Raw genomic sequence first — 20,957 nt, forward strand, 5'->3', positions numbered from 1 at the left:
GCTCTGTTCAACTTGCACTGAAGTTATAGAGAAAAAAGGCGAGCTAATTCTCACAAATCGCCCAATCTATTCCGCATACGCTTACAATAACCACCGGCTGTTTAGGGGTCGCCACTGCAGGCGTGCTTCGTCAGGATGGCCGAGTGGTCTAAGGCGCCAGACTCAAGAGTCTTCTCTTCCCCTGAGCTTGGGTGTTCTGGTCTCCAAATGGAGGCGTGGGTTCAAATCCCACTTCTGACAGCTGCTTTCTTTTGGCCTTGGAAATGCTAACGTGACGCCACCGAAACTTCCACCATCGGCTCTGCCGAGAGGTGACTTTTGGGCACCGGAAAAAAAGGAAACCGTGGGCGTTCTGGTCTCCACACGAAGCCGCCGCTTCGAATCACCCTTTTGGCAGCGGCTTTCTTATGACCTTCGAAACGCTAACGCGTCTCTACCTAAACCCTAAACCTTCCGCTGTACACTCTCCTGAGAGCCCATTTTTGGAAACGTGAAAAGAGCACAAGGAACGCACGCTGAGCTAGCTCGGCCGCGACCACGAAGGGACTCAAACCCTCAATCTTCTGATCCGAAGTCAGACGCCTTATCAATCTTCTGATCCGAAGGCAGACGCCTTATCCATTAGGCCACGCGGTCCTGATGGTATCTGTCCTGCTATCACCGGCTGGCGTTGTTGTGGCAACAGCCCTCGTCTTTGGTGTCCTCTTTAACGCGGGTTCAAGATCTGAGTGCATGGGCTGAACATATTCAAAGCCCTCACAGCGCTCTGTTCAACTTGCACTGAAGTTATAGAGAAAAAAAGGCGAGCTAATTCTCACAAATCGCCCAATCTATTCCGCATACGCTTACAATAACCACCGGCTGGTCAGGGGCCGCTGCTGCAGGCATGCTTCGTCAGGATGGCCGAGTGGTCTAAGGCGCTAGACTCAAGAGTCTTCTCTTCCCCTGAGCTTGGGTGTTCTGGTCTCCAAATGGAGGCGTGGGTTCAAATCCCACTTCTGACAGCTGCTTTCTTTTTGCCTTGGAAATGCTAACGTGACGCCACCGAAACTTCCACCATCGGCTCTGCCGAGAGGTGACTTTTGGGCACCGGAAAAAAAGGAAACCGTGGGCGTTCTGGTCTCCACACGAAGCCGCCGCTTCGAATCACCCTTTTGGCAGCGGCTTTCTTATGACCTTCGAAAAGCTAACGCTTCTCTACCTAAACCCTAAACCTTCCGCTGTACACTCTCCTGAGAGCCCATTTTTGGAAACGTGAAAAGAGCACACGGAACGCACGCTGAGCTAGCTCGGCCGCGACCACGAAGGGACTCGAACCCTCAATCTTCTGATCCGAAGTCAGACGCCTTATCCATTAGGCCACGCGGTCCTGATGGTATCTGTCCTGCTATCACCGGCTGGCGTTGTTGTGGCAACAGCCCTCGTCTTTGGTGTCCTCTTTAACGCGGGTTCAAGATCTGAGTATATGGGCTGAACATATTCAAAGCCCTCACAGCGCTCTGTTCAACTTGCACTGAAGTTATAGAGAAAAAAAGGCGAGCTAATTCTCACAAATCGCCCAATCTATTCCGCATACGCTTACAATAACCACCGGCTGGTCAGGGGCCGCCGCTGCAGGCGTGCTTCGTCAGGATGGCCGAGAGGTGTAAGGCGCCAGACTCAAGAGTCTTCTCTTCCCCTGAGCTTGGGTGTTCTGGTCTCCAAATGGAGGTGTGGGTTCAAATCCCACTTCTGACAGCTGCTTTCTTTTGGCCTTGGAAATGCTAACGTGATGCTAACGTGACGCCACCGAAACTTCCACCATCGGCTCTGCCGAGAGGTGACTTTTGGGCACCAGAAAAAAGGAAACCGTGGGCGTTCTGGTCTGCACACGAAGCTGCCGCTTCGAATCACCCTTTTGGCAGCGGCTTTCTTATGACCTTCGAAACGCTAACGCGTCTCTACCTAAACCCTAAACCTTCCGCTGTACACTCTCCTGAGTGCCCATTTTTGGAAACGTGAAAAGAGCACACGGAACGCACGCTGAGCTAGCTCGGCCGCGACCACGAAGGGACTCGAACCCTCAATCTTCTGATCCGAAGTCAGACGCCTTATCCATTAGGCCACGCGGTCCTGATGGTATCTGTCCTGCTATCACCGGCTGGCGTTGTTGTGGCAACAGCCCTCGTCTTTGGTGTCCTCTTTAACGCGGGTTCAAGATCTGAGTGCATGGGCTGAACATATTCAAAGCCCTCACAGCGCTCTGTTCAACTTGCACTGAAGTTATAGAGAAAAAAAGGCGAGCTAATTCTCACAAATCGCCCAATCTATTCCGCATACGCTTACAATAACCACCGGCTGGTCAGGGGCCGCCGCTGCAGGCGTGCTTCGTCAGGATGGCCGAGTGGTCTAAGGCGCCAGACTCAAGAGTCTTCTCTTCCCCTGAGCTTGGGTGTTTTGGTCTCCAAATGGAGGCGTGGGTTCAAATCCCACTTCTGACAGCTGCTTTCTTTTGGCCTTGGAAATGCTAACGTGACGCCACCGAAACTTCCACCATCGGCTCTGCCGAGAGGTGACTTTTGGGCACCGGAAAAAAGGAAACCGTGGGCGTTCTGGTCTCCACACGAAGCCGCCGCTTCGAATCACCCTTTTGGCAGCGGCTTTCTTATGACCTTCGAAACGCTAACGCGTCTCTACCTAAACCCTAAACCTTCCGCTGTACACTCTCCTGAGAGCCCATTTTTGGAAACGTGAAAAGAGCACACGGAACGCACGCTGAGCTAGCTCGGCCACGACAACGAAGGGACTCGAACCCTCAATCTTCTGATCCGAAGTCAGACGCCTTATCCATTAGGCCACGCGGTCCTGATGGTATCTGTTCTGCTATCACCGGCTGGCGTTGTTGTGGCAACAGCCCTCGTCTTTGTTGTCCTCTTTAACGCGGGTTCAAGATCTGAGTGCATGGGCTGAACATATTCAAAGCCCTCACAGCGCTCTGTTCAACTTGCACTGAAGTTATAGAGAAAAAAAGGCGAGCTAATTCTCACAAATCGCCCAATCTATTCCGCATATGCTTACAATAACCACCGGCTGGTCAGGGGCCGCCGCTGCAGGCGTGCTTCGTCAGGATGGCCGAGTGGTCTAAGGCGCCAGACTCAAGAGTCTTCTCTTCCCCTGAGCTTGGGTGTTCTGGTCTCCAAATGGAGACGTGGGTTCAAATCACTCTTCTGACAGCTGCTTTCTTTTGGCCTTGGAAATGCTAACGTGACGCCACCGAAACTTCCACCATCGGCTCTGCCGAGAGGTGACTTTTGGGCACCGGAAAAAAGGAAACCGTGGGCGTTCTGGTCTCCACACGAAGCCGCCGCTTCGAATGACCCTTTTGGCAGCGGCTTTCTTATGACCTTCGAAACGCTAACGCGTCTCTACCTAAACCCTAAACCTTCCGCTGTACACTCTCCTGAGAGCCCATTTTTGGAAACGTGAAAAGAGCACACGGAACGCACGCTGAGCTAGCTCGGCCGCGACCACGAAGGGACTCGAACCCTCAATCTTCTGATCCGAAGTCAGACGCCTTATCCATTAGGCCACGCAGTCCTGATGGTATCTGTCCTGCTATCACCGGCTGGCGTTGTTGTGGCAACAGCCCTCGTCTTTGGTGTCCTCTTTAACGCGGGTTCAAGATCTGAGTGCATGGGCTGAACATATTCAAAGCCCTCACAGCGCTCTGTTCAACTTGCACTGAAGTTATAGAGAAAAAAAGGCGAGCTAATTCTCACAAATCGCCCAATCTATTCCGCATACGCTTACAATAACCACCGGCTGGTCAGGGGCCGTCGCTGCAGGTGTGCTTTGTCAGGATGGACGAGTGGTCTAAGGCGCCAGACTCAAGAGTCTTCTCTTCCCCTGAGCTTGGGTGTTCTGGTCTCCAAATGGAGGCGTGGGTTCAAATCCCACTTCTGACAGCTGCTTTCTTTTGGCCTTGGAAATGCTAACGTGACGCCACCGAAACTTCCACCATCTGCTCTGCCGAGAGGTGACTTTTGGGCACCGGAAAAAAGGAAACCGTGGGCGTTCTGGTCTCCACACGAAGCCGCTGCTTCGAATCACCCTTTTGGCAGCGGCTTTCTTATGACCTTCGAAACGCTAACGCGTCTCTACCTAAACCCTAAACCTTCCGCTGTACACTCTCCTGAGAGCCCATTTTTGGAAACGTGAAAAGAGCACACGGAACGCACGCTGAGCTAGCTCGGCCGCGACCACGAAGGGACTCGAACCCTCAATCTTCTGATCCGAAGTCAGACGCCTTATCCATTAGGCCACGCGGTCCTGATGGTATCTGTCCTGCTATCACCGGCTGGCGTTGTTGTGGCAACAGCCCTCGTCTTTGGTGTCCTCTTTAACGCGGGTTCAAGATCTGAGTGCATGGGCTGAACATATTCAAAGCCCTCACAGCGCTCTGTTCAACTTGCACTGAAGTTATAGAGAAAAAAAGGCGAGCTAATTCTCACAAATCGCCCAATCTATTCCGCATACGCTTACAATAACCACCGGCTGGTCAGGGGCCGCCGCTGCAGGCGTGCTTCGTCAGGATGGCCGAGTGGTCTAAGGCGCCAGACTCAAGAGTCTTCTCTTCCCCTGAGCTTGAGTGTTCTGGTCTCCAAATGGAGGCGTGGGTTCAAATCCCACTTCTGACAGCTGCTTTCTTTTGGCCTTGGAAATGCTAACGTGACGCCACCGAAACTTCCACCATCGGCTCTGCCGAGAGGTGACTTTTGGGCACCGGAAAAAAGGAAACCGTGGGCGTTCTGGTCTCCACACGAAGCCGCCGCTTCGAATCACCCTTTTGGCAGCGGCTTTCTTATGACCTTCGCAACGCTAACGCGTCTCTACCTAAACCCTAAACCTTCCGCTGTACACTCTCCTGAAAGCCCATTTTTGGAAACGTGAAAAGAGCACACGGAACACACGCTGAGCTAGCTCGGCCGCGACCACGAAGGGACTCGAACCCTCAATCTTCTGATCCGAAGTCAGACGCCTTATCCATTAGGCCACGCGGTCCTGATGGTATCTGTCCTGCTATCACCGGCTGGCGTTGTTGTGGCAACAGCCCTCGTCTTTGTTGTCCTCTTTAACGCGGGTTCAAGATCTGAGTGCATGGGCTGAACATATTCAAAGCCCTCACAGCACTCTGTTCAACTTGCACTGAAGTTATAGAGAAAAAAAGGCGAGCTAATTCTCACAAATCGCCCAATCTATTCCGCATACGCTTACAATAACCACCGGCTGGTCAGGGGCCGTCGCTGCAGGCGTGCTTCGTCAGGATGGCCGAGTGGTCTAAGGCGCCAGACTCAAGAGTCTTCTCTTCCCCTGAGCTTGGGTGTTCTGGTCTCCAAATGGAGGCGTGGGTTCAAATCCCACTTCTGACAGCTGCTTTCTTTTGGCCTTGGAAATGCTAACGTGACGCCACCGAAATTTCCACCATCGGCTCTGCCGAGAGGTGACTTTTGGGCACCGGAAAAAAGGAAACCGTGGGCGTTCTGTTCTCCACACGAAGCCGCCGCTTCGAATCACCCTTTTGGCAGCGGCTTTCTTATGACCTTCGAAACGCTAACGCGTCTCTACCTAAACCCTAAACCTTCCGCTGTACACTCTCCTGAGAGCCCATTTTTGGAAACGTGAAAAGAGCACACGGAACGCACGCTGAGCTAGCTCGGCCACGACCACGAAGGGACTCGAACCCTCACTCTTCTGATCCGAAGTCAGACGCCTTATCCATTAGGCCACGCGGTCCTGATGGTATCTGTCCTGCTATCACCGGCTGGCGTTGTTGTGGCAACAGCCCTCGTCTTTGGTGTCCTCTTTAACGCGGGTTCAAGATCTGAGTGCATGGGCTGAACATATTCAAAGCCCTCACAGCGCTCTGTTCAACTTGCACTGAAGTTATAGAGAAAAAAAGGCGAGCTCTTTAACGCGGGTTCAAGATCTGAGTGCATGGGCTGAACATATTCAAAGCCCTCACAGCGCTCTGTTCAACTTGCACTGAAGTTATAGAGAAAAAAAGGCGAGCTAATTCTCACAAATCGCCCAATCTATTCCGCATACGCTTACAATAACCACCGGCTGGTCAGGGGCCGTCGCTGCAGGCGTGCTTCGTCAGGATGGCCGAGTGGTCTAAGGCGCCAGACTCAAGAGTCTTCTCTTCCCCTGAGCTTGGGTGTTCTGGTCTCCAAATGGAGGCGTGGGTTCAAATCCCACTTCTGACAGCTGCTTTCTTTTGGCCTTGGAAATGCTAACGTGACGCCACCGAAACTTCCACCATCGGCTCTGCCGAGAGGTGACTTTTGGGCACCGGAAAAAAGGAAACCGTGGGCGTTCTGGTCTCCACACGAAGCCGCCGCTTCGAATCACCCTTTTGGCAGCGGCTTTCTTATGACCTTCGAAACGCTAACGCGTCTCTACCTAAACCCTAAACCTTCCGCTGTACACTCTCCTGAGAGCCCATTTTTGGAAACGTGAAAAGAGCACACGGAACGCACGCTGAGCTAGCTCGGCCGCGACCACGAAGGGACTCGAACCCTCAATCTTCTGATTCGAAGTCAGACGCCTTATCCATTAGGCCACGCGGTCCTGATGGTATCTATCCTGCTATCACCGGCTGGCGTTGTTGTGGCAACAGCCCTCGTCTTTGGTGTCCTCTTTAACGCGGGTTCAAGATCTGAGTGCATGGGCTGAACATATTCAAAGCCCTCACAGCGCTCTGTTCAACTTGCACTGAAGTTATAGAGAAAAAAAGGCGAGCTAATTCTCACAAATCGCCCAATCTATTCCGCATACGCTTACAATAACCACCGGCTGGTCAGGGGCCGCCGCTGCAGGCGTGCTTCGTTAGGATGGCCGAGTGGTCTAAGGCGCCAGACTCAAGAGTCTTCTCTTCCCCTGAGCTTGGGTGTTCTGGTCTCCAAATGGAGGCGTGGGTTCAAATCCCACTTCTGACAGCTGCTTTCTTTTGGCCTTGGAAATGCTAACGTGACGCCACCGAAACTTCCACCATCGGCTCTGCCGAGAGGTGACTTTTGGGCACCGGAAAAAAGGAAACCGTGGGCGTTCTGGTCTCCACACGAAGCCGCAGCTTCGAATCACCCTTTTGGCAGCGGCTTTCTTATGACCTTCGAAACGCTAACGCGTCTCTACCTAAACCCTAAACCTTCCGCTGTACACTCTCCTGAGAGCCCATTTTTGGAAACGTGAAAAGAGCACACGGAACGCACGCTGAGCTAGCTCGGCCCCTACAACGAAGGGACTCGAACCCTCAATCTTCTGATCCGAAGTCAGACGCCTTATCCATTAGGCCACGCGGTCCTGATGGTATCTGTTCTGCTATCACCGGCTGGCGTTGTTGTGGCAACAGCCCTCGTCTTTGGTGTCCTCTTTAACGCGGGTTCAAGATCTGAGTGCATGGGCTGAACATATTCAAAGCCCTCACAGCGCTCTGTTCAACTTGCACTGAAGTTATAGAGAAAAAAAGGCGAGCTAATTCTCACAAATCGCCCAATCTATTCCGCATACGCTTACAATAACCACCGGCTGGTCAGGGGCCGCTGCTGGAGGCGTGCTTCGTCAGGATGGACGAGTGGTCTAAGGCGCCAGACTCAAGAGTCTTCTCTTCCCCTGAGCTTGGGTGTTCTGGTCCCCAAATGGAGGCGTGGGTTCAAATCCCACTTCTGATAGCTGCTTTCTTTTGGCCTTGGAAATGCTAACGTGACGCCACCGAAACTTCCACCATCGGCTCTGCCGAGAGGTGACTTTTGGGCACCGGAAAAAAGGAAACCGTGGGCGTTCTGGTCTCCACACGAAGCCGCCGCTTCGAATCACCCTTTTGGCAGCGGCTTTCTTATGACCTTCGAAACGCTAACGCGTCTCTACCTAAACCCTAAACCTTCCGCTGTACACTCTCCTGAGAGCCCATTTTTGGAAACGTGAAAAGAGCACACGGAACGCACGCTGAGCTAGCTCGGCCGCGACCACGAAGGGACTCGAACCCTCAATCTTCTGATCCGAAGTCAGACGCCTTATCCATTAGGCCACACGGTCCTGATGGTATCTGTCCTGCTATCACCGGCTGGCGTTGTTGTGGCAACAGCCCTCGTCTTTGGTGTCCTCATTAACGCGGGTTTAAGATCTGAGTGCATGGGCTGAACATATTCAAAGCCCTCACAGCGCTCTGTTCAACTTGCACTGAAGTTATAGAGAAAAAAAGGCGAGCTAATTCTCACAAATCGCCCAATCTATTCCGCATACGCTTACAATAACCACCGGCTGGTCAGGGGCCGCCGCTGCAGGCGTGCTTCGTCAGGATGGCCGAGTGGTCTAAGGCGCCAGACTCAAGAGTCTTCTCTTCCCCTGAGCTTGGGTGTTCTGGTCTCCAAATGGAGGCGTGGGTTCAAATCCCACTTCTGACAGCTGCTTTCTTTTGGCCTTGGAAATGCTAACGTGACGCCACCGAAACTTCCACCATCGGCTCTGCCGAGAGGTGACTTTTGGGCACCGGAAAAAAGGAAACCGTGGGCGTTCTGGTCTCCACACGAAGCCGCCGCTTCGAATCACCCTTTTGGCAGCGGCTTTCTTATGACCTTCGAAACGCTAACGCGTCTCTACCTAAACCCTAAACCTTCCGCTGTACACTCTCCTGAGAGCCCATTTTTGGAAACGTGAAAAGAGCACACGGAACGCACGCTGAGCTAGCTCGGCCGCGACCACAAAGGGACTCGAACCCTCAATCTTCTGATCCGAAGTCAGACGCCTTTTCCATTAGGCCACGCGGTCCTGATGGTATCTGTCCTACTATCACCGGCTGGCGTTGTTGTGGCAACAGCCCTCGTCTTTGGTGTCCTCATTAACGCGGGTTCAAGATCTGAGTGCATGGGCTGAACATATTCAAAGCCCTCACAGCGCTCTGTTCAACTTGCACTGAAGTTATAGAGAAAAAAAGGCGAGCTAATTCTCACAAATCGCCCAATCTATTCCGCATACGCTTACAATAACCACCGGCTGGTCAGGGGCCGCCGCTGCAGGCGTGCTTCGTCAGGATGGCCGAGTGGTCTAAGGCGCCAGACTCAAGAGTCTTCTCTTCCCCTGAGCTTGGGTGTTCTGTTCTCCAAATGGAGGCGTGGGTTCAAATCCCACTTCTGACAGCTGCTTTCTTTTGGCCTTGGAAATGCTAACGTGACGCCACCGAAACTTCCACCATCGGCTCTGCCGAGAGATGACTTTTGGGCACCGGAAAAAAGGAAACCGTGGGCGTTCTGGTCTCCACATGAAGCCGCCGCTTCGAATCACCCTTTTGGCAGCGGCTTTCTTATGACCTTCGAAACGCTAACGCGTCTCTACCTAAACCCTAAACCTTCCGCTGTACACTCTCCTGAGAGCCCATTTTTGGAAACGTGAAAAGAGCACACGGAACGCACGCTGAGCTAGCTCGGCCGCGACCACGAAGGGACTCGAACCCTCAATCTTCTGATCCGAAGTCAGACGCCTTATCCATTAGGCCACGCGGTCCTGATGGTATCTGTCCTGCTATCACCGGCTGGCGTTGTTGTGGCAACAGCCCTCGTCTTTGGTGTCCTCTTTAACGCGGGTTCAAGATCTGAGTGCATGGGCTGAACATATTCAAAGCCCTCACAGCGCTCTGTTCAACTTGCACTGAAGTTATAGAGAAAAAAAGGCGAGCTAATTCTCACAAATCGCCCAATCTATTCCGCATACGCTTACAATAACCACCGGCTGGTCAGGGGCCGCCGCTGCAGGTGTGCTTCGTCAGGATGGCCGAGTGGTCTAAGGCGCCAGACTCAAGAGTCTTCTCTTCCCCTGAGCTTGGGTGTTCTGGTCTCCAAATGGAGGCGTGGGTTCAAATCCCACTTCTGACAGCTGCTTTCTTTTGGCCTTGGAAATGCTAACGTGACGCCACCGAAACTTCCACCATCGGCTCTGCCGAGAGGCGAGTTTTGGGCACCGGAAAAAAGGAAACCGTGGGCGTTCTGGTCTCCACACGAAGCCGCCGCTTCGAATCACCCTTTTGGCAGCGGCTTTCTTATGACCTTCGAAACGCTAACGCGTCTCTACCTAAACCCTAAACCTTCCGCTGTACACTCTCCTGAGAGCCCATTTTTGGAAACGTGAAAAGAGCACACGGAACGCACGCTGAGCTAGCTCGGCCGCGACCACAAAGGGACTCGAACCCTCAATCTTCTGATCCGAAGTCAGACGCCTTATCCATTAGGCCACGCGGTGCTGATGGTATCTGTCCTGCTATCACCGGCTGGCGTTGTTGTGGCAACATCCCTCGTCTTTGGTGTCCTCTTTAACGCGGGTTCAAGATCTGAGTGCATGGGCTGAACATATTCAAAGCCCTCACAGCGCTCTGTTCAACTTGCACTGAAGTTATAGAGAAAAAAAGGCGAGCTAATTCTCACAAATCGCCCAATCTATTCCGCATACGCTTACAATAACCACCGGCTGGTCAGGGGCCGCCGCTGCAGGCGTGCTTCGTCAGGATGGCCGAGTGGTCTAAGGCGCCAGACTCAAGAGTCTTCTCTTCCCCTGAGCTTGGGTGTTCTGGTCTCCAAATGGAGGCGTGGGTTCAAATCCCACTTCTGACAGCTGCTTTCTTTTGGCCTTGGAAATGCTAACGTGACGCCACCGAAACTTCCACCATCGGCTCTGCCGAGAGGTGACTTTTGGGCACCGGAAAAAAGGAAACCGTGGGCGTTCTGGTCTCCACACGAAGCCGCCGCTTCGAATCACCCTTTTGGCAGCGGCTTTCTTATGACCTTCGAAACGCTAGCGCGTCTCTACCTAAACCCTAAACCTTCCGCTGTACACTCTCCTGAGAGCCCATTTTTGGAAACGTGAAAAGAGCACACGGAACGCACGCTGAGCTAGCTCGGCCACGACCACGACCACGAAGGGACTCGAACCGTCAATCTTCTGATCCGAAGTCAGACGCCTTATCCATTAGGCCACGCGGTCCTGATGGTATCTGTCTTGCTATCACCGGCTGGCGTTGTTGTGGCAACAGCCCTCGTCTTTGGTGTCCTCTTTAACGCGGGTTCAAGATCTGAGTGCATGGGCTGAACATATTCAAAGCCCTCACAGCGCTCTGTTCAACTTGCACTGAAGTTATAGAGAAAAAAAGGCGCGCTAATTCTCACAAATCGCCCAATCTATTCCGCATACGCTTACAATAACCACCGGCTGGTCAGGGGCCGCCGCTGCAGGCGTGCTTCGTCAGGATGGCCGAGTGGTCTAAGGCGCCAGACTCAAGAGTCTTCTCTTCCCCTGAGCTTGGGTGTTCTGGTCTCCAAATGGAGGCGTGGGTTCAAATCCCACTTCTGACAGCTGCTTTCTTTTGGCCTTGGAAATGCCAACGTGACGCCACCGAAACTACCACCATCGGCTCTGCCGAGAGGTGGCTTTTGGGCACCGGAAAAAAGGAAACCGTGGGCGTTCTGGTCTCCACACGAAGCCGCCACTTCGAATCACCCTTTTGGCAGCGGCTTTCTTATGACCTTCGAAACGCTAACGCGTCTCTACCTAAACCCTAAACCTTCCGCTGTACACTCTCCTGAGAGCCCATTTTTGGAAACGTGAAAAGAGCACACGGAACGCACGCTGAGCTAGCTCGGCCGCGTCCACGAAGGGACTCGAACCCTCAATCTTCTGATCCGAAGTCAGACGCCTTATCCATTAGGCCACGCGGTCCTGATGGTATCTGTCCTGCTATCACCGGCTGGCGTTGTTGTGGCAACAGCCCTCGTCTTTGGTGTCCTCTTTAACGCGGGTTCAAGATCTGAGTGCATGGGCTGAACATATTCAAAGCCCTCACAGCGCTCTGTTCAACTTGCACTGAAGTTATAGAGAAAAAAAGGCGAGCTAATTCTCACAAATCGCCCAATCTATTCCGCATACGCTTACAATAACCACCGGCTGGTCAGGGGCCGCCGCTGCAGGCATTCTTCGTCAGGATGGCCGAGTGGTCTAAGGCGCCAGACTCAAGAGTCTTCTCTTCCCCTGAGCTTGGGTGTTCTGGTCTCCAAATGGAGGCGTGGGTTCAAATCCCACTTCTGACAGCTGCTTTCTTTTGGCCTTGGAAATGCTAACGTGACGCCACCGAAACTTCCACCATCGGCTCTGCCGAGAGGTGACTTTTGGGCACCGGAAAAAAGGAAACCGTGGGCGTTCTGGTCTCCACACGAAGCCGCCGCTTCGAATCACCCTTTTGGCAGCGGCTTTCTTATGACCTTCGAAACGCTAACGCGTCTCTACCTAAACCCTAAACCTTCCGCTGTACACTCTCCTGAGAGCCCATTTTTGGAAACGTGAAAAGAGCACACGGAACACACGCTGAGCTAGCTCGGCCGCGACCACGAAGGGACTCGAACCCTCAATCTTCTGATCCGAAGTCAGAAGCCTTATCCATTAGGCCACGCGGTCCTGATGGTATCTGTCCTGCTATCACCGGCTGGCGTTGTTGTGGCAACAGCCCTCGTCTTTGGTGTCCTCTTTAACGCGGGTTCAAGATCTGAGTGCATGGGCTGAACATATTCAAAGCCCTCACAGCGCTCTGTTCAACTTGCACTGAAGTTATAGAGAAAAAAAGGCGAGCTAATTCTCACAAATCGCCCAATCTATTCCGCATACGCTTACAATAACCACCGGCTGGTCAGGGGCCGCTGTTGCAGGCGTGCTTCGTCAGGATGGCCGAGTGGTCTAAGGCGCCAGACTCAAGAGTCTTCTCTTCCCCTGAGCTTGGGTGTTCTGGTCTCCAAATGGAGGCGTGGGTTCAAATCCCACTTCTGACAGCTGCTTTCTTTTGGCCTTGGAAATGCTAACGTGACGCCACCGAAACTTCCACCATCGGCTCTGCCGAGAGGTGGCTTTTGGGCACCGGAAAAAAGGAAACCGTGGGCGTTCTGGTCTCCACACGAAGCCGCCGCTTCAAATCACCCTTTTGGCAGCGGCTTTCTTATGACCTTCGAAACGCTAACGCGTCTCTACCTAAACCCTAAACCTTCCGCTGTACACTCTCCTGAGAGCCCTTTTTTGGAAACGTGAAAAGAGCACACGGAACGCACGCTGAGCTAGCTCGGCCGCGACCACAAAGGAACTCGAACCCTCAATCTTCTGATCCGAAGTCAGACGACTTATCCATTAGGCCACGCGATCCTGATGGTATCTGTCCTGCTATCACCGGCTGGCGTTGTTGTGGCAACAGCCCTCGTCTTTGGTGTCCTCTTTAACGCGGGTTCAAGATCTGAGTGCATGGGCTGAACATATTCAAAGCCCTCACAGCGCTCTGTTCAACTTGCACTGAAGTTATAGAGAAAAAAAGGCGAGCTAATTCTCACAAATCGCCCAATCTATTCCGCATACGCTTACAATAACCACCGGCTGGTCAGGGGCCACCGCTGCAGGCGTGCTTCGTCAGGATGGCCGAGTGGTCTAAGGCGCCAGACTCAAGAGTCTTCTCTTCCCCTGAGCTTGGGTGTTCTGGTCTCCAAATGGAGGCGTGGGTTCAAATCCCACTTCTGACAGCTGCTTTCTTTTGGCCTTGGAAATGCTAACGTGACGCCACCGAAACTTCCACCATCGGCTCTGCCGAGAGGTGACTTTTGGGCACCGGAAAAAAGGAAACCGTGGGCGTTCTGGTCTCCACACGAAGCCGCCGCTTCGAATCACCCTTTTGGCAGCGGCTTTCTTATGACCTTCGAAACGCTAACGCGTCTCTACCTAAACCCTAAACCTTCCGCTATACACTCTCCTGAGAGCCCATTTTTGGAAACGTGAAAAGAGCACACGGAACGCACGCTGAGCTAGCTCGGCCGCGACCACGAAGGGACTCGAACCCTCAATCTTCTGATCCGAAGTCAGACGCCTTATCCATTAGGCCACGCGGTCCTGATGGTATCTGTCCTGCTATCACCGGCTGGCGTTGTTGTGGCAACAGCCCTCGTCTTTGGTGTCCTCTTTAACGCGGGTTCAAGATCTGACTGCATGGGCTGAACATATTCAAAGCCCTCACAGCGCTCTGTTCAACTTGCACTGAAGTTATAGAGAAAAAAAGGCGAGCTAATTCTCACAAATCGCCCAATCTATTCCGCATACGCTTACAATAACCACCGGCTGGTCAGGGGCCGTCGCTGCAGGCGTGCTTCATCAGGATGGCCGAGTGGTCTAAGGCGCCAGACTCAAGAGTCTTCTCTTCCCCTGAGCTTGGGTGTTCTGGTCTCCAAATGGAGGCGTGGGTTCAAATCCCACTTCTGACAGCTGCTTTCTTTTGGCCTTGGAAATGCTAACGTGACGCCACCGAAACTTCCACCATCGGCTCTGCCGAGAGGTGACTTTTGGGCACCGGAAAAAAGGAAACCGTGGGCGTTCTGGTCTCCACACGAAGCCGCCGCTTCGAATCACCCTTTTGGCAGCGGCTTTCTTATGACCTTCGAAACGCTAACGCGTCTCTACCTAAACCCTAAACCTTCCGCTGTACACTCTCCTGAGAGCCCATTTTTGGAAACGTGAAAAGAGCACACGGAACACACGCTGAGCTAGCTCGGCCGCGACCACGAAGGGACTCGAACCCTCAATCTTCTGATCCGAAGTCAGACGCCTTATCCATTAGGCCACGCGGTCCTAATGGTATCTGTCCTGCTATCACCGGCTGGCGTTGTTGTGGCAACAGCCCTCGTCTTTGGTGTCCTCTTTAACGCGGGTTCAAGATCTGAGTGCATGGGCTGAACATATTCAAAGCCCTCACAGCGCTCTGTTCAACTTGCACTGAAGTTATAGAGAAAAAAAGGCGAGCTAATTCTCACAAATCGCCCAATCTATTCCGCATACGCTTACAATAACCACCGGCTGGTCAGGGGCCGCCGTTGCAGGCGTGCTTCGTCAGGATGGCCGAGTGGTCTAAGGCGCCAGACTCAAGAGTCTTCTCTTCCCCTGAGCTTGGGTGTTCTGGTCTCCAAATGGAGGCGTGGGTTCAAATCCCACTTCTGACAGCTGCTTTCTTTTGGCCTTGGAAATGCTAACGTGACGCCACCGAAACTTCCACCATCGGCTCTGCCGAGAGGTGACTTTTGGGCACCGGAAAAAAGGAAACCGTGGGCGTTCTGGTCTCCACACGAAGCCGCCGCTTCGAATCACCCTTTTGGCAGCGGCTTTCTTATGACCTTCGAAACGCTAACGCGTCTCTACCTAAACCCTAAACCTTCCGCTGTACACTCTCCTGAGAGCCCATTTTTGGAAACGTGAAAAGAGCACACGGAACGCACGCTGAGCTAGCTCGGCCGCGACCACGAAGGGACTCGAACCCTCAATCTTCTGATCCGAAGTCAGACGCCTTATCCATTAGGCCACGCGGTCCTGATGGTATCTGTCCTGCTATCACCGGCTGGCGTTGTTGTGGCAACAGCCCTCGTCTTTGGTGTCCTCTTTAACGCGGGTTCAAGATCTGAGTGCATGGGCTGAACATATTCAAAGCCCTCACAGCGCTCTGTTCAACTTGCACTGAAGTTATAGAGAAAAAAAGGCGAGCTAATTCTCACAAATCGCCCAATCTATTCCGCATACGCTTACAATAACCACCGGCTGGTCAGGGGCCGTCGCTGCAGGCGTGCTTCATCAGGATGGCCGAGTGGTCTAAGGCGCCAGACTCAAGAGTCTTCTCTTCCCCTGAGCTTGGGTGTTCTGGTCTCCAAATGGAGGCGTGGGTTCAAATCCCACTTCTGACAGCTGCTTTCTTTTGGCCTTGGAAATGCTAACGTGACGCCACCGAAACTTCCACCATCGGCTCTGCCGAGAGGTGAGTTTTGGGCACCGGAAAAAAGGAAACCGTGGGCGTTCTGGTCTCCACACGAAGCCGCCGCTTCGAATCACCCTTTTGGCAGCGGCTTTCTTATGACCTTCGAAACGCTAACGCGTCTCTACCTAAACCCTAAACCTTCCGCTGTACACTCTCCTGAGAGCCCTTTTTTGGAAACGTGAAAAGAGCACACGGAACGCACGCTGAGCTAGCTCGGCCGCGACCACAAAGGAACTCGAACCCTCAATCTTCTGATCCGAAGTCAGACGCCTTATCCATTAGGCCACGCGATCCTGATGGTATCTGTCCTGCTATCACCGGCTGGCGTTGTTGTGGCAACAGCCCTCGTCTTTGGTGTCCTCTTTAACGCGGGTTCAAGATCTGAGTGCATGGGCTGAACATATTCAAAGCCCTCACAGCGCTCTGTTCAACTTGCACTGAAGTTATAGAGAAAAAAAGGCGAGCTAATTCTCACAAATCGCCCAATCTATTCCGCATACGCTTACAATAACCACCGGCTGGTCAGGGGCCACCGCTGCAGGCGTGCTTCGTCAGGATGGCCGAGTGGTCTAAGGCGCCAGACTCAAGAGTCTTCTCTTCCCCTGAGCTTGGGTGTTCTGGTCTCCAAATGGAGGCGTGGGTTCAAATCCCACTTCTGACAGCTGCTTTCTTTTGGCCTTGGAAATGCTAACGTGACGCCACCGAAACTTCCACCATCGGCTCTGCCGAGAGGTGACTTTTGGGCACCGGAAAAAAGGAAACCGTGGGCGTTCTGGTCTCCACACGAAGCCGCCGCTTCGAATCACCCTTTTGGCAGCGGCTTTCTTATGACCTTCGAAACGCTAACGCGTCTCTACCTAAACCCTAAACCTTCCGCTGTACACTCTCCTGAGAGCCCATTTTTGGAAACGTGAAAAGAGCACACGGAACGCACGCTGAGCTAGCTCGGCCGCAACCACGAAGGGACTCGAACCCTCAATCTTCTGATCCGAAGTCAGACGCCTTATCCATTAGGCCACGCGGTCCTGATGGTATCTGTCCTGCTATCACCGGCTGGCGTTGTTGTGGCAACAGCCCTCGTCTTTGGTGTCCTCTTTAACGCGGGTTTAAGATCTGAGTGCATGGGCTGAACATATTCAAAGCCCTCACAGCGCTCTGTTCAACTTGCACTGAAGTTATAGAGAAAAAAAGGCGAGCTAATTCTCACAAATCGCCCAATCTATTCCGCATACACTTACAATAACCACCGGCTGGTCAGGGGCCGCCGCTGCAGGCGTGCTTCGTCAGGATGGACGAGTGGTCTAAGGCGCCAGACTCAAGAGTCTTCTCTTCCCCTGAGCTTGGGTGTTCTGGTCTCCAAATGGAGGCGTGGGTTCAAATCCCACTTCTGACAGCTGCTTTCTTTTGGCCTTGGAAATGCTAACGTGACGCCACCGAAACTTCCACCATCGGCTCTGCCGAGAGGTGAATTTTGGGCACCGGAAAAAAGGAAACCGTGGGCGTTCTGGTCTCCACACGAAGCCGCCGCTTCGAATCACCCTTTTGGCAGCGGCTTTCTTATGACCTTCGAAACGCTAACGCGTCTCTACCTAAACCCTAAACCTTCCGCTGTACACTCTCCTGAGAGCCCATTTTTGGAAACGTGAAAAGAGCCCACGGAACGCACGCTGAGCTAGCTCGGCCGCGACCACGAAGGGACTCGAACCCTCAATCTTCTGATCCGAAGTCAGACGCCTTATCCATTAGGCCACGCGGTCCTGATGGTATCTGTACTGCTATCACCGGCTGGCGTTGTTGTGGCAACAGCCCTCGTCTTTGGTGTCCTTTTTAACGCGGGTTCAAGATCTGAGTGCATGGGCTGAACGTATTCAAAGCCCTCACAGCGCTCTGTTCAACTTGCACTGAAGTTATAGAGAAAAAAAGGCGAGCTAATTCTCACAAATCGCCCAATCTATTCCGCATACGCTTACAATAACCACCGGCTGGTCAGGGGTCGCCGCTGCAGGCGTGCTTCGTCAGGATGGCCGAGTGGTCTAAGGCGCCAGACTCAAGAGTCTTCTCTTCCCCTGAGCTTGGGTGTTCTGGTCTCCAAATGGAGGCGTGGGTTCAAATCCCACTTCTGACAGCTGCTTTCTTTTGGCCTTGGAAATGCTAACGTGACGCCACCGAAACTTCCACCATCGGCTCTGCCGAGAGGTGACTTTTGGGCACCGGAGAAAAGGAAACCGTGGGCGTTCTGGTCTCCACACGAAGTCTCCACACGAAGCCGCCGCTTCGAATCACCCTTTTGGCAGCGGCTTTCTTATGACCTTCGAAACGCTAACGCGTCTCTACCTAAACCCTAAACCTTCCGATGTACACTCTCCTGAGAGCCCATTTTTGGAAACGTGAAAAGAGCACACGGAACGCACGCTGAGCTAGCTCGGCCGCGACCACGAAGGGACTCGAACCCTCAATCTTCTGATCCGAAGTCAGACGCCTTATCCATTAGGCCACGCGGTCCTGATGGTATCTGTCCTGCTATCACCGGCTGGCGTTGTTGTGGCAACAGCCCTCGTCTTTGGTGTCCTTTTTAACGCGGGTTCAAGATCTGAGTGCATGGGCTGAACGTATTCAAAGCCCTCACAGCGCTCTGTTCAACTTGCACTGAAGTTATAGAGAAAAAAAGGCGAGCTAATTCTCACAAATCGCCCAATCTATTCCGCATACGCTTACAATAACCACCGGCTGGTCAGGGGCCGCCGCTGCAGGCGTGCTTCATCAGGATGGCCGAGTGGTCTAAGGCGCCAGACTCAAGAGTCTTCTCTTCCCCTGAGCTTGGGTGTTCTGGTCTCCAAATGGAGGCGTGGGTTCAAATCCCACTTCTGACAGCTGCTTTCTTTTGGCCTTGGAAATGCTAACGTGACGCCACCGAAACTTCCACCATCGGCTCTGCCGAGAGGTGACTTTTGGGCACCGGAAAAAAGTAAACCGTGGGCGTTCTGGTCTCCACACGAAGCCGCCGCTTCGAATCACCCTTTTGGCAGCGGCTTTCTTATGACCTTCGAAACGCTAACGCGTCTCTACCTAAACCCTAAACCTTCCGCTGTACACTCTCCTGAGAGCCCATTTTTGGAAACGTGAAAAGAGCACACGGAACGCACGCTGAGCTAGCTCGGCCGCGACCACGAAGGGACTCGACCCCTCAATCTTCTGATCCGAAGTCAGACGCCTTATCCATTCGGCCACGCGGTCCTGATGGTGTCTGTCCTGCTATCACCGGCTGGCGTTGTTGTGGCAACAGCCCTCGTCTTTGGTGTCCTCTTTAACGCGGGTTCAAGATCTGAGTGCATGGGCTGAACATATTCAAAGCCCTCACAGCGCTCTGTTCAACTTGCACTGAAGTTATAGAGAAAAAAAGGCGAGCTAATTCTCACAAATCGCCCAATCTATTCCGCATACGCTTACAATAACCACCGGCTGGTCAGGGGCCACCGCTGCAGGCGTGCTTCGTCAGGATGGCCGAGTGGTCTAAGGCGCCAGACTCAAGAGTCTTCTCTTCCCCTGAGCTTGGGTGTTCTGGTCTCCAAATGGAGGCGTGGGTTCAAATCCCACTTCTGACAGCTGCTTTCTTTTGGCCTTGGAAATGCTAACGTGACGCCACCGAAACTTCCACCATCGGCTCTGCCGAGAGGTGACTTTTGGGCACCGGAAAAAAGGAAACCGTGGGCGTTCTGGTCTCCACACGAAGCCGCCGCTTCGAATCACCCTTTTGGCAGCGGCTTTCTTATGACCTTCGAAACGCTAACGCGTCTCTACCTAAACCCTAAACCTTCCGCTGTACACTCTCCTGAGAGCCCATTTTTGGAAACGTGAAAAGAGCACACGGAACGCACGCTGAGCTAGCTCGGCCGCGACCACGAAGGGACTCGAACCCTCAATCTTCTGATCCGAAGTCAGACGCCTTATCCATTAGGCCACGCGGTCCTGATGGTATCTGTCCTGCTATCACCGGCTGGCGTTGTTGTGGCAACAGCCCTCGTCTTTGGTGTCCTCTTTAACGCGGGTTCAAGATCTGAGTGCATGGGCTGAACATATTCAAAGCCCTCACAGCGCTCTGTTCAACTTGCACTGAAGTTATAGAGAAAAAAAGGCGAGCTAATTCTCACAAATCGCCCAATCTATTCCGCATACGCTTACAATAACCACCGGCTGGTCAGGGGCCGCCGCTGCAGGCGTGCTTCGTCAGGATGGCCGAGTGGTCTAAGGTGCCAGACTCAAGAGTCTTCTCTTCCCCTGAGCTTGGGTGTTCTGGTCTCCAAATGGAGGCGTGGGTTCAAATCCCACTTCTGACAGCTGCTTTCTTTTGGCCTTGGAAATGCTAACGTGACGCCACCGAAACTTCCACCATCGGCTCTGCCGAGAGGTGACTTTTGGGCACCGGAAAAAAGGAAACCGTGGGCGTTCTGGTCTCCACACGAAGCCGCCGCTTCGAATCACCCTTTTGGCAGCGGCTTTCTTATGACCTTCGAAACGCTAACGCGTCTCTACCTAAACCCTAAACCTTCCGCTGTACACTCTCCTGAGAGCCCATTTTTGGAAACGTGAAAAGAGCACACGGAACGCACGCTGATCTAGCTCGGCCGCGACCACGAAGGGACTCGAACCCTCAATCTTCTGATCCGAAGTCAGACGCCTTATCCATTAGGCCACGCGGTCCTGATGGTATCTGTCCTGCTATCACCGGCTGGCGTTGTTGTGGCAACAGCCCTCGTCTTTGGTGTCCTTTTTAACGCGGGTTCAAGATCTGAGTGCATGGGCTGAACGTATTCAAAGCCCTCACAGCGCTCTGTTCAACTTGCACTGAAGTTATAGAGAAAAAAAGGCGAGCTAATTCTCACAAATCGCCCAATCTATTCCGCATACGCTTACAATAACCACCGGCTGGTCAGGGGTCGCCGCTGCAGGCGTGCTTCGTCAGGATGGCCGAGTGGTCTAAGGCGCCAGACTCAAGAGTCTTCTCTTCCCCTGAGCTTGGGTGTTCTGGTCTCCAAATGGAGGCGTGGGTTCAAATCCCACTTCTGACAGCTGCTTTCTTTTGGCCTTGGAAATGCTAACGTGACGCCACCGAAACTTCCAC

At 53.2% G+C, this 20,957-nt stretch overlaps 53 non-coding genes across 53 annotated transcripts; 29 read left to right on the forward strand and 24 right to left on the reverse strand.

Moving 5' to 3' along the window:
* The first annotated feature begins 129 nt into the window (after positions 1 to 129).
* TRNAL-CAA (transfer RNA leucine (anticodon CAA)) lies at positions 130 to 240 on the forward strand. Its single transcript has 2 exons — positions 130 to 167; positions 195 to 240. It is a non-coding gene; the product is annotated as a tRNA-Leu (tRNA).
* A 653-nt stretch (positions 241 to 893) lies between these two features.
* On the forward strand, positions 894 to 1,004 carry TRNAL-CAA (transfer RNA leucine (anticodon CAA)). The gene is made up of 2 exons: positions 894 to 931; positions 959 to 1,004. It is a non-coding gene; the product is annotated as a tRNA-Leu (tRNA).
* A 292-nt stretch (positions 1,005 to 1,296) lies between these two features.
* Positions 1,297 to 1,369, reverse strand: TRNAR-UCG (transfer RNA arginine (anticodon UCG)). Its single transcript has one exon. It is a non-coding gene; the product is annotated as a tRNA-Arg (tRNA).
* A 257-nt stretch (positions 1,370 to 1,626) lies between these two features.
* TRNAL-CAA (transfer RNA leucine (anticodon CAA)) lies at positions 1,627 to 1,737 on the forward strand. The gene is made up of 2 exons: positions 1,627 to 1,664; positions 1,692 to 1,737. It is a non-coding gene; the product is annotated as a tRNA-Leu (tRNA).
* A 302-nt stretch (positions 1,738 to 2,039) lies between these two features.
* Positions 2,040 to 2,112, reverse strand: TRNAR-UCG (transfer RNA arginine (anticodon UCG)). The gene has a single exon. It is a non-coding gene; the product is annotated as a tRNA-Arg (tRNA).
* A 257-nt stretch (positions 2,113 to 2,369) lies between these two features.
* On the forward strand, positions 2,370 to 2,480 carry TRNAL-CAA (transfer RNA leucine (anticodon CAA)). Its single transcript has 2 exons — positions 2,370 to 2,407; positions 2,435 to 2,480. It is a non-coding gene; the product is annotated as a tRNA-Leu (tRNA).
* A 291-nt stretch (positions 2,481 to 2,771) lies between these two features.
* TRNAR-UCG (transfer RNA arginine (anticodon UCG)) lies at positions 2,772 to 2,844 on the reverse strand. Its single transcript has one exon. It is a non-coding gene; the product is annotated as a tRNA-Arg (tRNA).
* Positions 2,845 to 3,101: 257 nt separating this feature from the next.
* On the forward strand, positions 3,102 to 3,212 carry TRNAL-CAA (transfer RNA leucine (anticodon CAA)). The gene is made up of 2 exons: positions 3,102 to 3,139; positions 3,167 to 3,212. It is a non-coding gene; the product is annotated as a tRNA-Leu (tRNA).
* Positions 3,213 to 3,503: 291 nt separating this feature from the next.
* Positions 3,504 to 3,576, reverse strand: TRNAR-UCG (transfer RNA arginine (anticodon UCG)). The gene has a single exon. It is a non-coding gene; the product is annotated as a tRNA-Arg (tRNA).
* Positions 3,577 to 3,833: 257 nt separating this feature from the next.
* On the forward strand, positions 3,834 to 3,944 carry TRNAL-CAA (transfer RNA leucine (anticodon CAA)). The gene is made up of 2 exons: positions 3,834 to 3,871; positions 3,899 to 3,944. It is a non-coding gene; the product is annotated as a tRNA-Leu (tRNA).
* Positions 3,945 to 4,235: 291 nt separating this feature from the next.
* On the reverse strand, positions 4,236 to 4,308 carry TRNAR-UCG (transfer RNA arginine (anticodon UCG)). The gene has a single exon. It is a non-coding gene; the product is annotated as a tRNA-Arg (tRNA).
* A 257-nt stretch (positions 4,309 to 4,565) lies between these two features.
* Positions 4,566 to 4,676, forward strand: TRNAL-CAA (transfer RNA leucine (anticodon CAA)). Its single transcript has 2 exons — positions 4,566 to 4,603; positions 4,631 to 4,676. It is a non-coding gene; the product is annotated as a tRNA-Leu (tRNA).
* A 291-nt stretch (positions 4,677 to 4,967) lies between these two features.
* TRNAR-UCG (transfer RNA arginine (anticodon UCG)) lies at positions 4,968 to 5,040 on the reverse strand. The gene has a single exon. It is a non-coding gene; the product is annotated as a tRNA-Arg (tRNA).
* Positions 5,041 to 5,297: 257 nt separating this feature from the next.
* Positions 5,298 to 5,408, forward strand: TRNAL-CAA (transfer RNA leucine (anticodon CAA)). Its single transcript has 2 exons — positions 5,298 to 5,335; positions 5,363 to 5,408. It is a non-coding gene; the product is annotated as a tRNA-Leu (tRNA).
* Positions 5,409 to 5,699: 291 nt separating this feature from the next.
* On the reverse strand, positions 5,700 to 5,772 carry TRNAR-UCG (transfer RNA arginine (anticodon UCG)). Its single transcript has one exon. It is a non-coding gene; the product is annotated as a tRNA-Arg (tRNA).
* A 362-nt stretch (positions 5,773 to 6,134) lies between these two features.
* Positions 6,135 to 6,245, forward strand: TRNAL-CAA (transfer RNA leucine (anticodon CAA)). The gene is made up of 2 exons: positions 6,135 to 6,172; positions 6,200 to 6,245. It is a non-coding gene; the product is annotated as a tRNA-Leu (tRNA).
* Positions 6,246 to 6,536: 291 nt separating this feature from the next.
* Positions 6,537 to 6,609, reverse strand: TRNAR-UCG (transfer RNA arginine (anticodon UCG)). Its single transcript has one exon. It is a non-coding gene; the product is annotated as a tRNA-Arg (tRNA).
* Positions 6,610 to 6,866: 257 nt separating this feature from the next.
* On the forward strand, positions 6,867 to 6,977 carry TRNAL-CAA (transfer RNA leucine (anticodon CAA)). The gene is made up of 2 exons: positions 6,867 to 6,904; positions 6,932 to 6,977. It is a non-coding gene; the product is annotated as a tRNA-Leu (tRNA).
* Positions 6,978 to 7,598: 621 nt separating this feature from the next.
* TRNAL-CAA (transfer RNA leucine (anticodon CAA)) lies at positions 7,599 to 7,709 on the forward strand. The gene is made up of 2 exons: positions 7,599 to 7,636; positions 7,664 to 7,709. It is a non-coding gene; the product is annotated as a tRNA-Leu (tRNA).
* A 291-nt stretch (positions 7,710 to 8,000) lies between these two features.
* TRNAR-UCG (transfer RNA arginine (anticodon UCG)) lies at positions 8,001 to 8,073 on the reverse strand. Its single transcript has one exon. It is a non-coding gene; the product is annotated as a tRNA-Arg (tRNA).
* A 257-nt stretch (positions 8,074 to 8,330) lies between these two features.
* Positions 8,331 to 8,441, forward strand: TRNAL-CAA (transfer RNA leucine (anticodon CAA)). Its single transcript has 2 exons — positions 8,331 to 8,368; positions 8,396 to 8,441. It is a non-coding gene; the product is annotated as a tRNA-Leu (tRNA).
* Positions 8,442 to 8,732: 291 nt separating this feature from the next.
* TRNAR-UCG (transfer RNA arginine (anticodon UCG)) lies at positions 8,733 to 8,805 on the reverse strand. Its single transcript has one exon. It is a non-coding gene; the product is annotated as a tRNA-Arg (tRNA).
* Positions 8,806 to 9,062: 257 nt separating this feature from the next.
* On the forward strand, positions 9,063 to 9,173 carry TRNAL-CAA (transfer RNA leucine (anticodon CAA)). Its single transcript has 2 exons — positions 9,063 to 9,100; positions 9,128 to 9,173. It is a non-coding gene; the product is annotated as a tRNA-Leu (tRNA).
* Positions 9,174 to 9,464: 291 nt separating this feature from the next.
* TRNAR-UCG (transfer RNA arginine (anticodon UCG)) lies at positions 9,465 to 9,537 on the reverse strand. The gene has a single exon. It is a non-coding gene; the product is annotated as a tRNA-Arg (tRNA).
* A 257-nt stretch (positions 9,538 to 9,794) lies between these two features.
* On the forward strand, positions 9,795 to 9,905 carry TRNAL-CAA (transfer RNA leucine (anticodon CAA)). The gene is made up of 2 exons: positions 9,795 to 9,832; positions 9,860 to 9,905. It is a non-coding gene; the product is annotated as a tRNA-Leu (tRNA).
* Positions 9,906 to 10,196: 291 nt separating this feature from the next.
* Positions 10,197 to 10,269, reverse strand: TRNAR-UCG (transfer RNA arginine (anticodon UCG)). Its single transcript has one exon. It is a non-coding gene; the product is annotated as a tRNA-Arg (tRNA).
* A 257-nt stretch (positions 10,270 to 10,526) lies between these two features.
* On the forward strand, positions 10,527 to 10,637 carry TRNAL-CAA (transfer RNA leucine (anticodon CAA)). The gene is made up of 2 exons: positions 10,527 to 10,564; positions 10,592 to 10,637. It is a non-coding gene; the product is annotated as a tRNA-Leu (tRNA).
* A 297-nt stretch (positions 10,638 to 10,934) lies between these two features.
* Positions 10,935 to 11,007, reverse strand: TRNAR-UCG (transfer RNA arginine (anticodon UCG)). The gene has a single exon. It is a non-coding gene; the product is annotated as a tRNA-Arg (tRNA).
* Positions 11,008 to 11,264: 257 nt separating this feature from the next.
* TRNAL-CAA (transfer RNA leucine (anticodon CAA)) lies at positions 11,265 to 11,375 on the forward strand. The gene is made up of 2 exons: positions 11,265 to 11,302; positions 11,330 to 11,375. It is a non-coding gene; the product is annotated as a tRNA-Leu (tRNA).
* Positions 11,376 to 11,666: 291 nt separating this feature from the next.
* TRNAR-UCG (transfer RNA arginine (anticodon UCG)) lies at positions 11,667 to 11,739 on the reverse strand. The gene has a single exon. It is a non-coding gene; the product is annotated as a tRNA-Arg (tRNA).
* A 257-nt stretch (positions 11,740 to 11,996) lies between these two features.
* On the forward strand, positions 11,997 to 12,107 carry TRNAL-CAA (transfer RNA leucine (anticodon CAA)). Its single transcript has 2 exons — positions 11,997 to 12,034; positions 12,062 to 12,107. It is a non-coding gene; the product is annotated as a tRNA-Leu (tRNA).
* Positions 12,108 to 12,398: 291 nt separating this feature from the next.
* On the reverse strand, positions 12,399 to 12,471 carry TRNAR-UCG (transfer RNA arginine (anticodon UCG)). The gene has a single exon. It is a non-coding gene; the product is annotated as a tRNA-Arg (tRNA).
* Positions 12,472 to 12,728: 257 nt separating this feature from the next.
* TRNAL-CAA (transfer RNA leucine (anticodon CAA)) lies at positions 12,729 to 12,839 on the forward strand. Its single transcript has 2 exons — positions 12,729 to 12,766; positions 12,794 to 12,839. It is a non-coding gene; the product is annotated as a tRNA-Leu (tRNA).
* Positions 12,840 to 13,460: 621 nt separating this feature from the next.
* Positions 13,461 to 13,571, forward strand: TRNAL-CAA (transfer RNA leucine (anticodon CAA)). Its single transcript has 2 exons — positions 13,461 to 13,498; positions 13,526 to 13,571. It is a non-coding gene; the product is annotated as a tRNA-Leu (tRNA).
* A 291-nt stretch (positions 13,572 to 13,862) lies between these two features.
* Positions 13,863 to 13,935, reverse strand: TRNAR-UCG (transfer RNA arginine (anticodon UCG)). Its single transcript has one exon. It is a non-coding gene; the product is annotated as a tRNA-Arg (tRNA).
* Positions 13,936 to 14,192: 257 nt separating this feature from the next.
* Positions 14,193 to 14,303, forward strand: TRNAL-CAA (transfer RNA leucine (anticodon CAA)). Its single transcript has 2 exons — positions 14,193 to 14,230; positions 14,258 to 14,303. It is a non-coding gene; the product is annotated as a tRNA-Leu (tRNA).
* Positions 14,304 to 14,594: 291 nt separating this feature from the next.
* Positions 14,595 to 14,667, reverse strand: TRNAR-UCG (transfer RNA arginine (anticodon UCG)). The gene has a single exon. It is a non-coding gene; the product is annotated as a tRNA-Arg (tRNA).
* A 257-nt stretch (positions 14,668 to 14,924) lies between these two features.
* On the forward strand, positions 14,925 to 15,035 carry TRNAL-CAA (transfer RNA leucine (anticodon CAA)). Its single transcript has 2 exons — positions 14,925 to 14,962; positions 14,990 to 15,035. It is a non-coding gene; the product is annotated as a tRNA-Leu (tRNA).
* Positions 15,036 to 15,326: 291 nt separating this feature from the next.
* On the reverse strand, positions 15,327 to 15,399 carry TRNAR-UCG (transfer RNA arginine (anticodon UCG)). Its single transcript has one exon. It is a non-coding gene; the product is annotated as a tRNA-Arg (tRNA).
* Positions 15,400 to 15,656: 257 nt separating this feature from the next.
* Positions 15,657 to 15,767, forward strand: TRNAL-CAA (transfer RNA leucine (anticodon CAA)). The gene is made up of 2 exons: positions 15,657 to 15,694; positions 15,722 to 15,767. It is a non-coding gene; the product is annotated as a tRNA-Leu (tRNA).
* Positions 15,768 to 16,388: 621 nt separating this feature from the next.
* TRNAL-CAA (transfer RNA leucine (anticodon CAA)) lies at positions 16,389 to 16,499 on the forward strand. Its single transcript has 2 exons — positions 16,389 to 16,426; positions 16,454 to 16,499. It is a non-coding gene; the product is annotated as a tRNA-Leu (tRNA).
* Positions 16,500 to 16,790: 291 nt separating this feature from the next.
* TRNAR-UCG (transfer RNA arginine (anticodon UCG)) lies at positions 16,791 to 16,863 on the reverse strand. Its single transcript has one exon. It is a non-coding gene; the product is annotated as a tRNA-Arg (tRNA).
* A 257-nt stretch (positions 16,864 to 17,120) lies between these two features.
* On the forward strand, positions 17,121 to 17,231 carry TRNAL-CAA (transfer RNA leucine (anticodon CAA)). The gene is made up of 2 exons: positions 17,121 to 17,158; positions 17,186 to 17,231. It is a non-coding gene; the product is annotated as a tRNA-Leu (tRNA).
* Positions 17,232 to 17,522: 291 nt separating this feature from the next.
* Positions 17,523 to 17,595, reverse strand: TRNAR-UCG (transfer RNA arginine (anticodon UCG)). The gene has a single exon. It is a non-coding gene; the product is annotated as a tRNA-Arg (tRNA).
* Positions 17,596 to 17,852: 257 nt separating this feature from the next.
* On the forward strand, positions 17,853 to 17,963 carry TRNAL-CAA (transfer RNA leucine (anticodon CAA)). Its single transcript has 2 exons — positions 17,853 to 17,890; positions 17,918 to 17,963. It is a non-coding gene; the product is annotated as a tRNA-Leu (tRNA).
* A 304-nt stretch (positions 17,964 to 18,267) lies between these two features.
* TRNAR-UCG (transfer RNA arginine (anticodon UCG)) lies at positions 18,268 to 18,340 on the reverse strand. Its single transcript has one exon. It is a non-coding gene; the product is annotated as a tRNA-Arg (tRNA).
* Positions 18,341 to 18,597: 257 nt separating this feature from the next.
* TRNAL-CAA (transfer RNA leucine (anticodon CAA)) lies at positions 18,598 to 18,708 on the forward strand. Its single transcript has 2 exons — positions 18,598 to 18,635; positions 18,663 to 18,708. It is a non-coding gene; the product is annotated as a tRNA-Leu (tRNA).
* A 291-nt stretch (positions 18,709 to 18,999) lies between these two features.
* On the reverse strand, positions 19,000 to 19,072 carry TRNAR-UCG (transfer RNA arginine (anticodon UCG)). Its single transcript has one exon. It is a non-coding gene; the product is annotated as a tRNA-Arg (tRNA).
* Positions 19,073 to 19,329: 257 nt separating this feature from the next.
* TRNAL-CAA (transfer RNA leucine (anticodon CAA)) lies at positions 19,330 to 19,440 on the forward strand. The gene is made up of 2 exons: positions 19,330 to 19,367; positions 19,395 to 19,440. It is a non-coding gene; the product is annotated as a tRNA-Leu (tRNA).
* Positions 19,441 to 19,731: 291 nt separating this feature from the next.
* TRNAR-UCG (transfer RNA arginine (anticodon UCG)) lies at positions 19,732 to 19,804 on the reverse strand. The gene has a single exon. It is a non-coding gene; the product is annotated as a tRNA-Arg (tRNA).
* Positions 19,805 to 20,061: 257 nt separating this feature from the next.
* TRNAL-CAA (transfer RNA leucine (anticodon CAA)) lies at positions 20,062 to 20,172 on the forward strand. The gene is made up of 2 exons: positions 20,062 to 20,099; positions 20,127 to 20,172. It is a non-coding gene; the product is annotated as a tRNA-Leu (tRNA).
* Positions 20,173 to 20,463: 291 nt separating this feature from the next.
* On the reverse strand, positions 20,464 to 20,536 carry TRNAR-UCG (transfer RNA arginine (anticodon UCG)). Its single transcript has one exon. It is a non-coding gene; the product is annotated as a tRNA-Arg (tRNA).
* A 257-nt stretch (positions 20,537 to 20,793) lies between these two features.
* Positions 20,794 to 20,904, forward strand: TRNAL-CAA (transfer RNA leucine (anticodon CAA)). The gene is made up of 2 exons: positions 20,794 to 20,831; positions 20,859 to 20,904. It is a non-coding gene; the product is annotated as a tRNA-Leu (tRNA).
* The last annotated feature ends 53 nt before the right edge of the window (positions 20,905 to 20,957 follow it).

This window comes from Dendropsophus ebraccatus, chromosome 10 (assembly GCF_027789765.1).
Source record: "Dendropsophus ebraccatus isolate aDenEbr1 chromosome 10, aDenEbr1.pat, whole genome shotgun sequence".
NCBI classification, from domain to species: domain Eukaryota; kingdom Metazoa; phylum Chordata; class Amphibia; order Anura; family Hylidae; genus Dendropsophus; species Dendropsophus ebraccatus.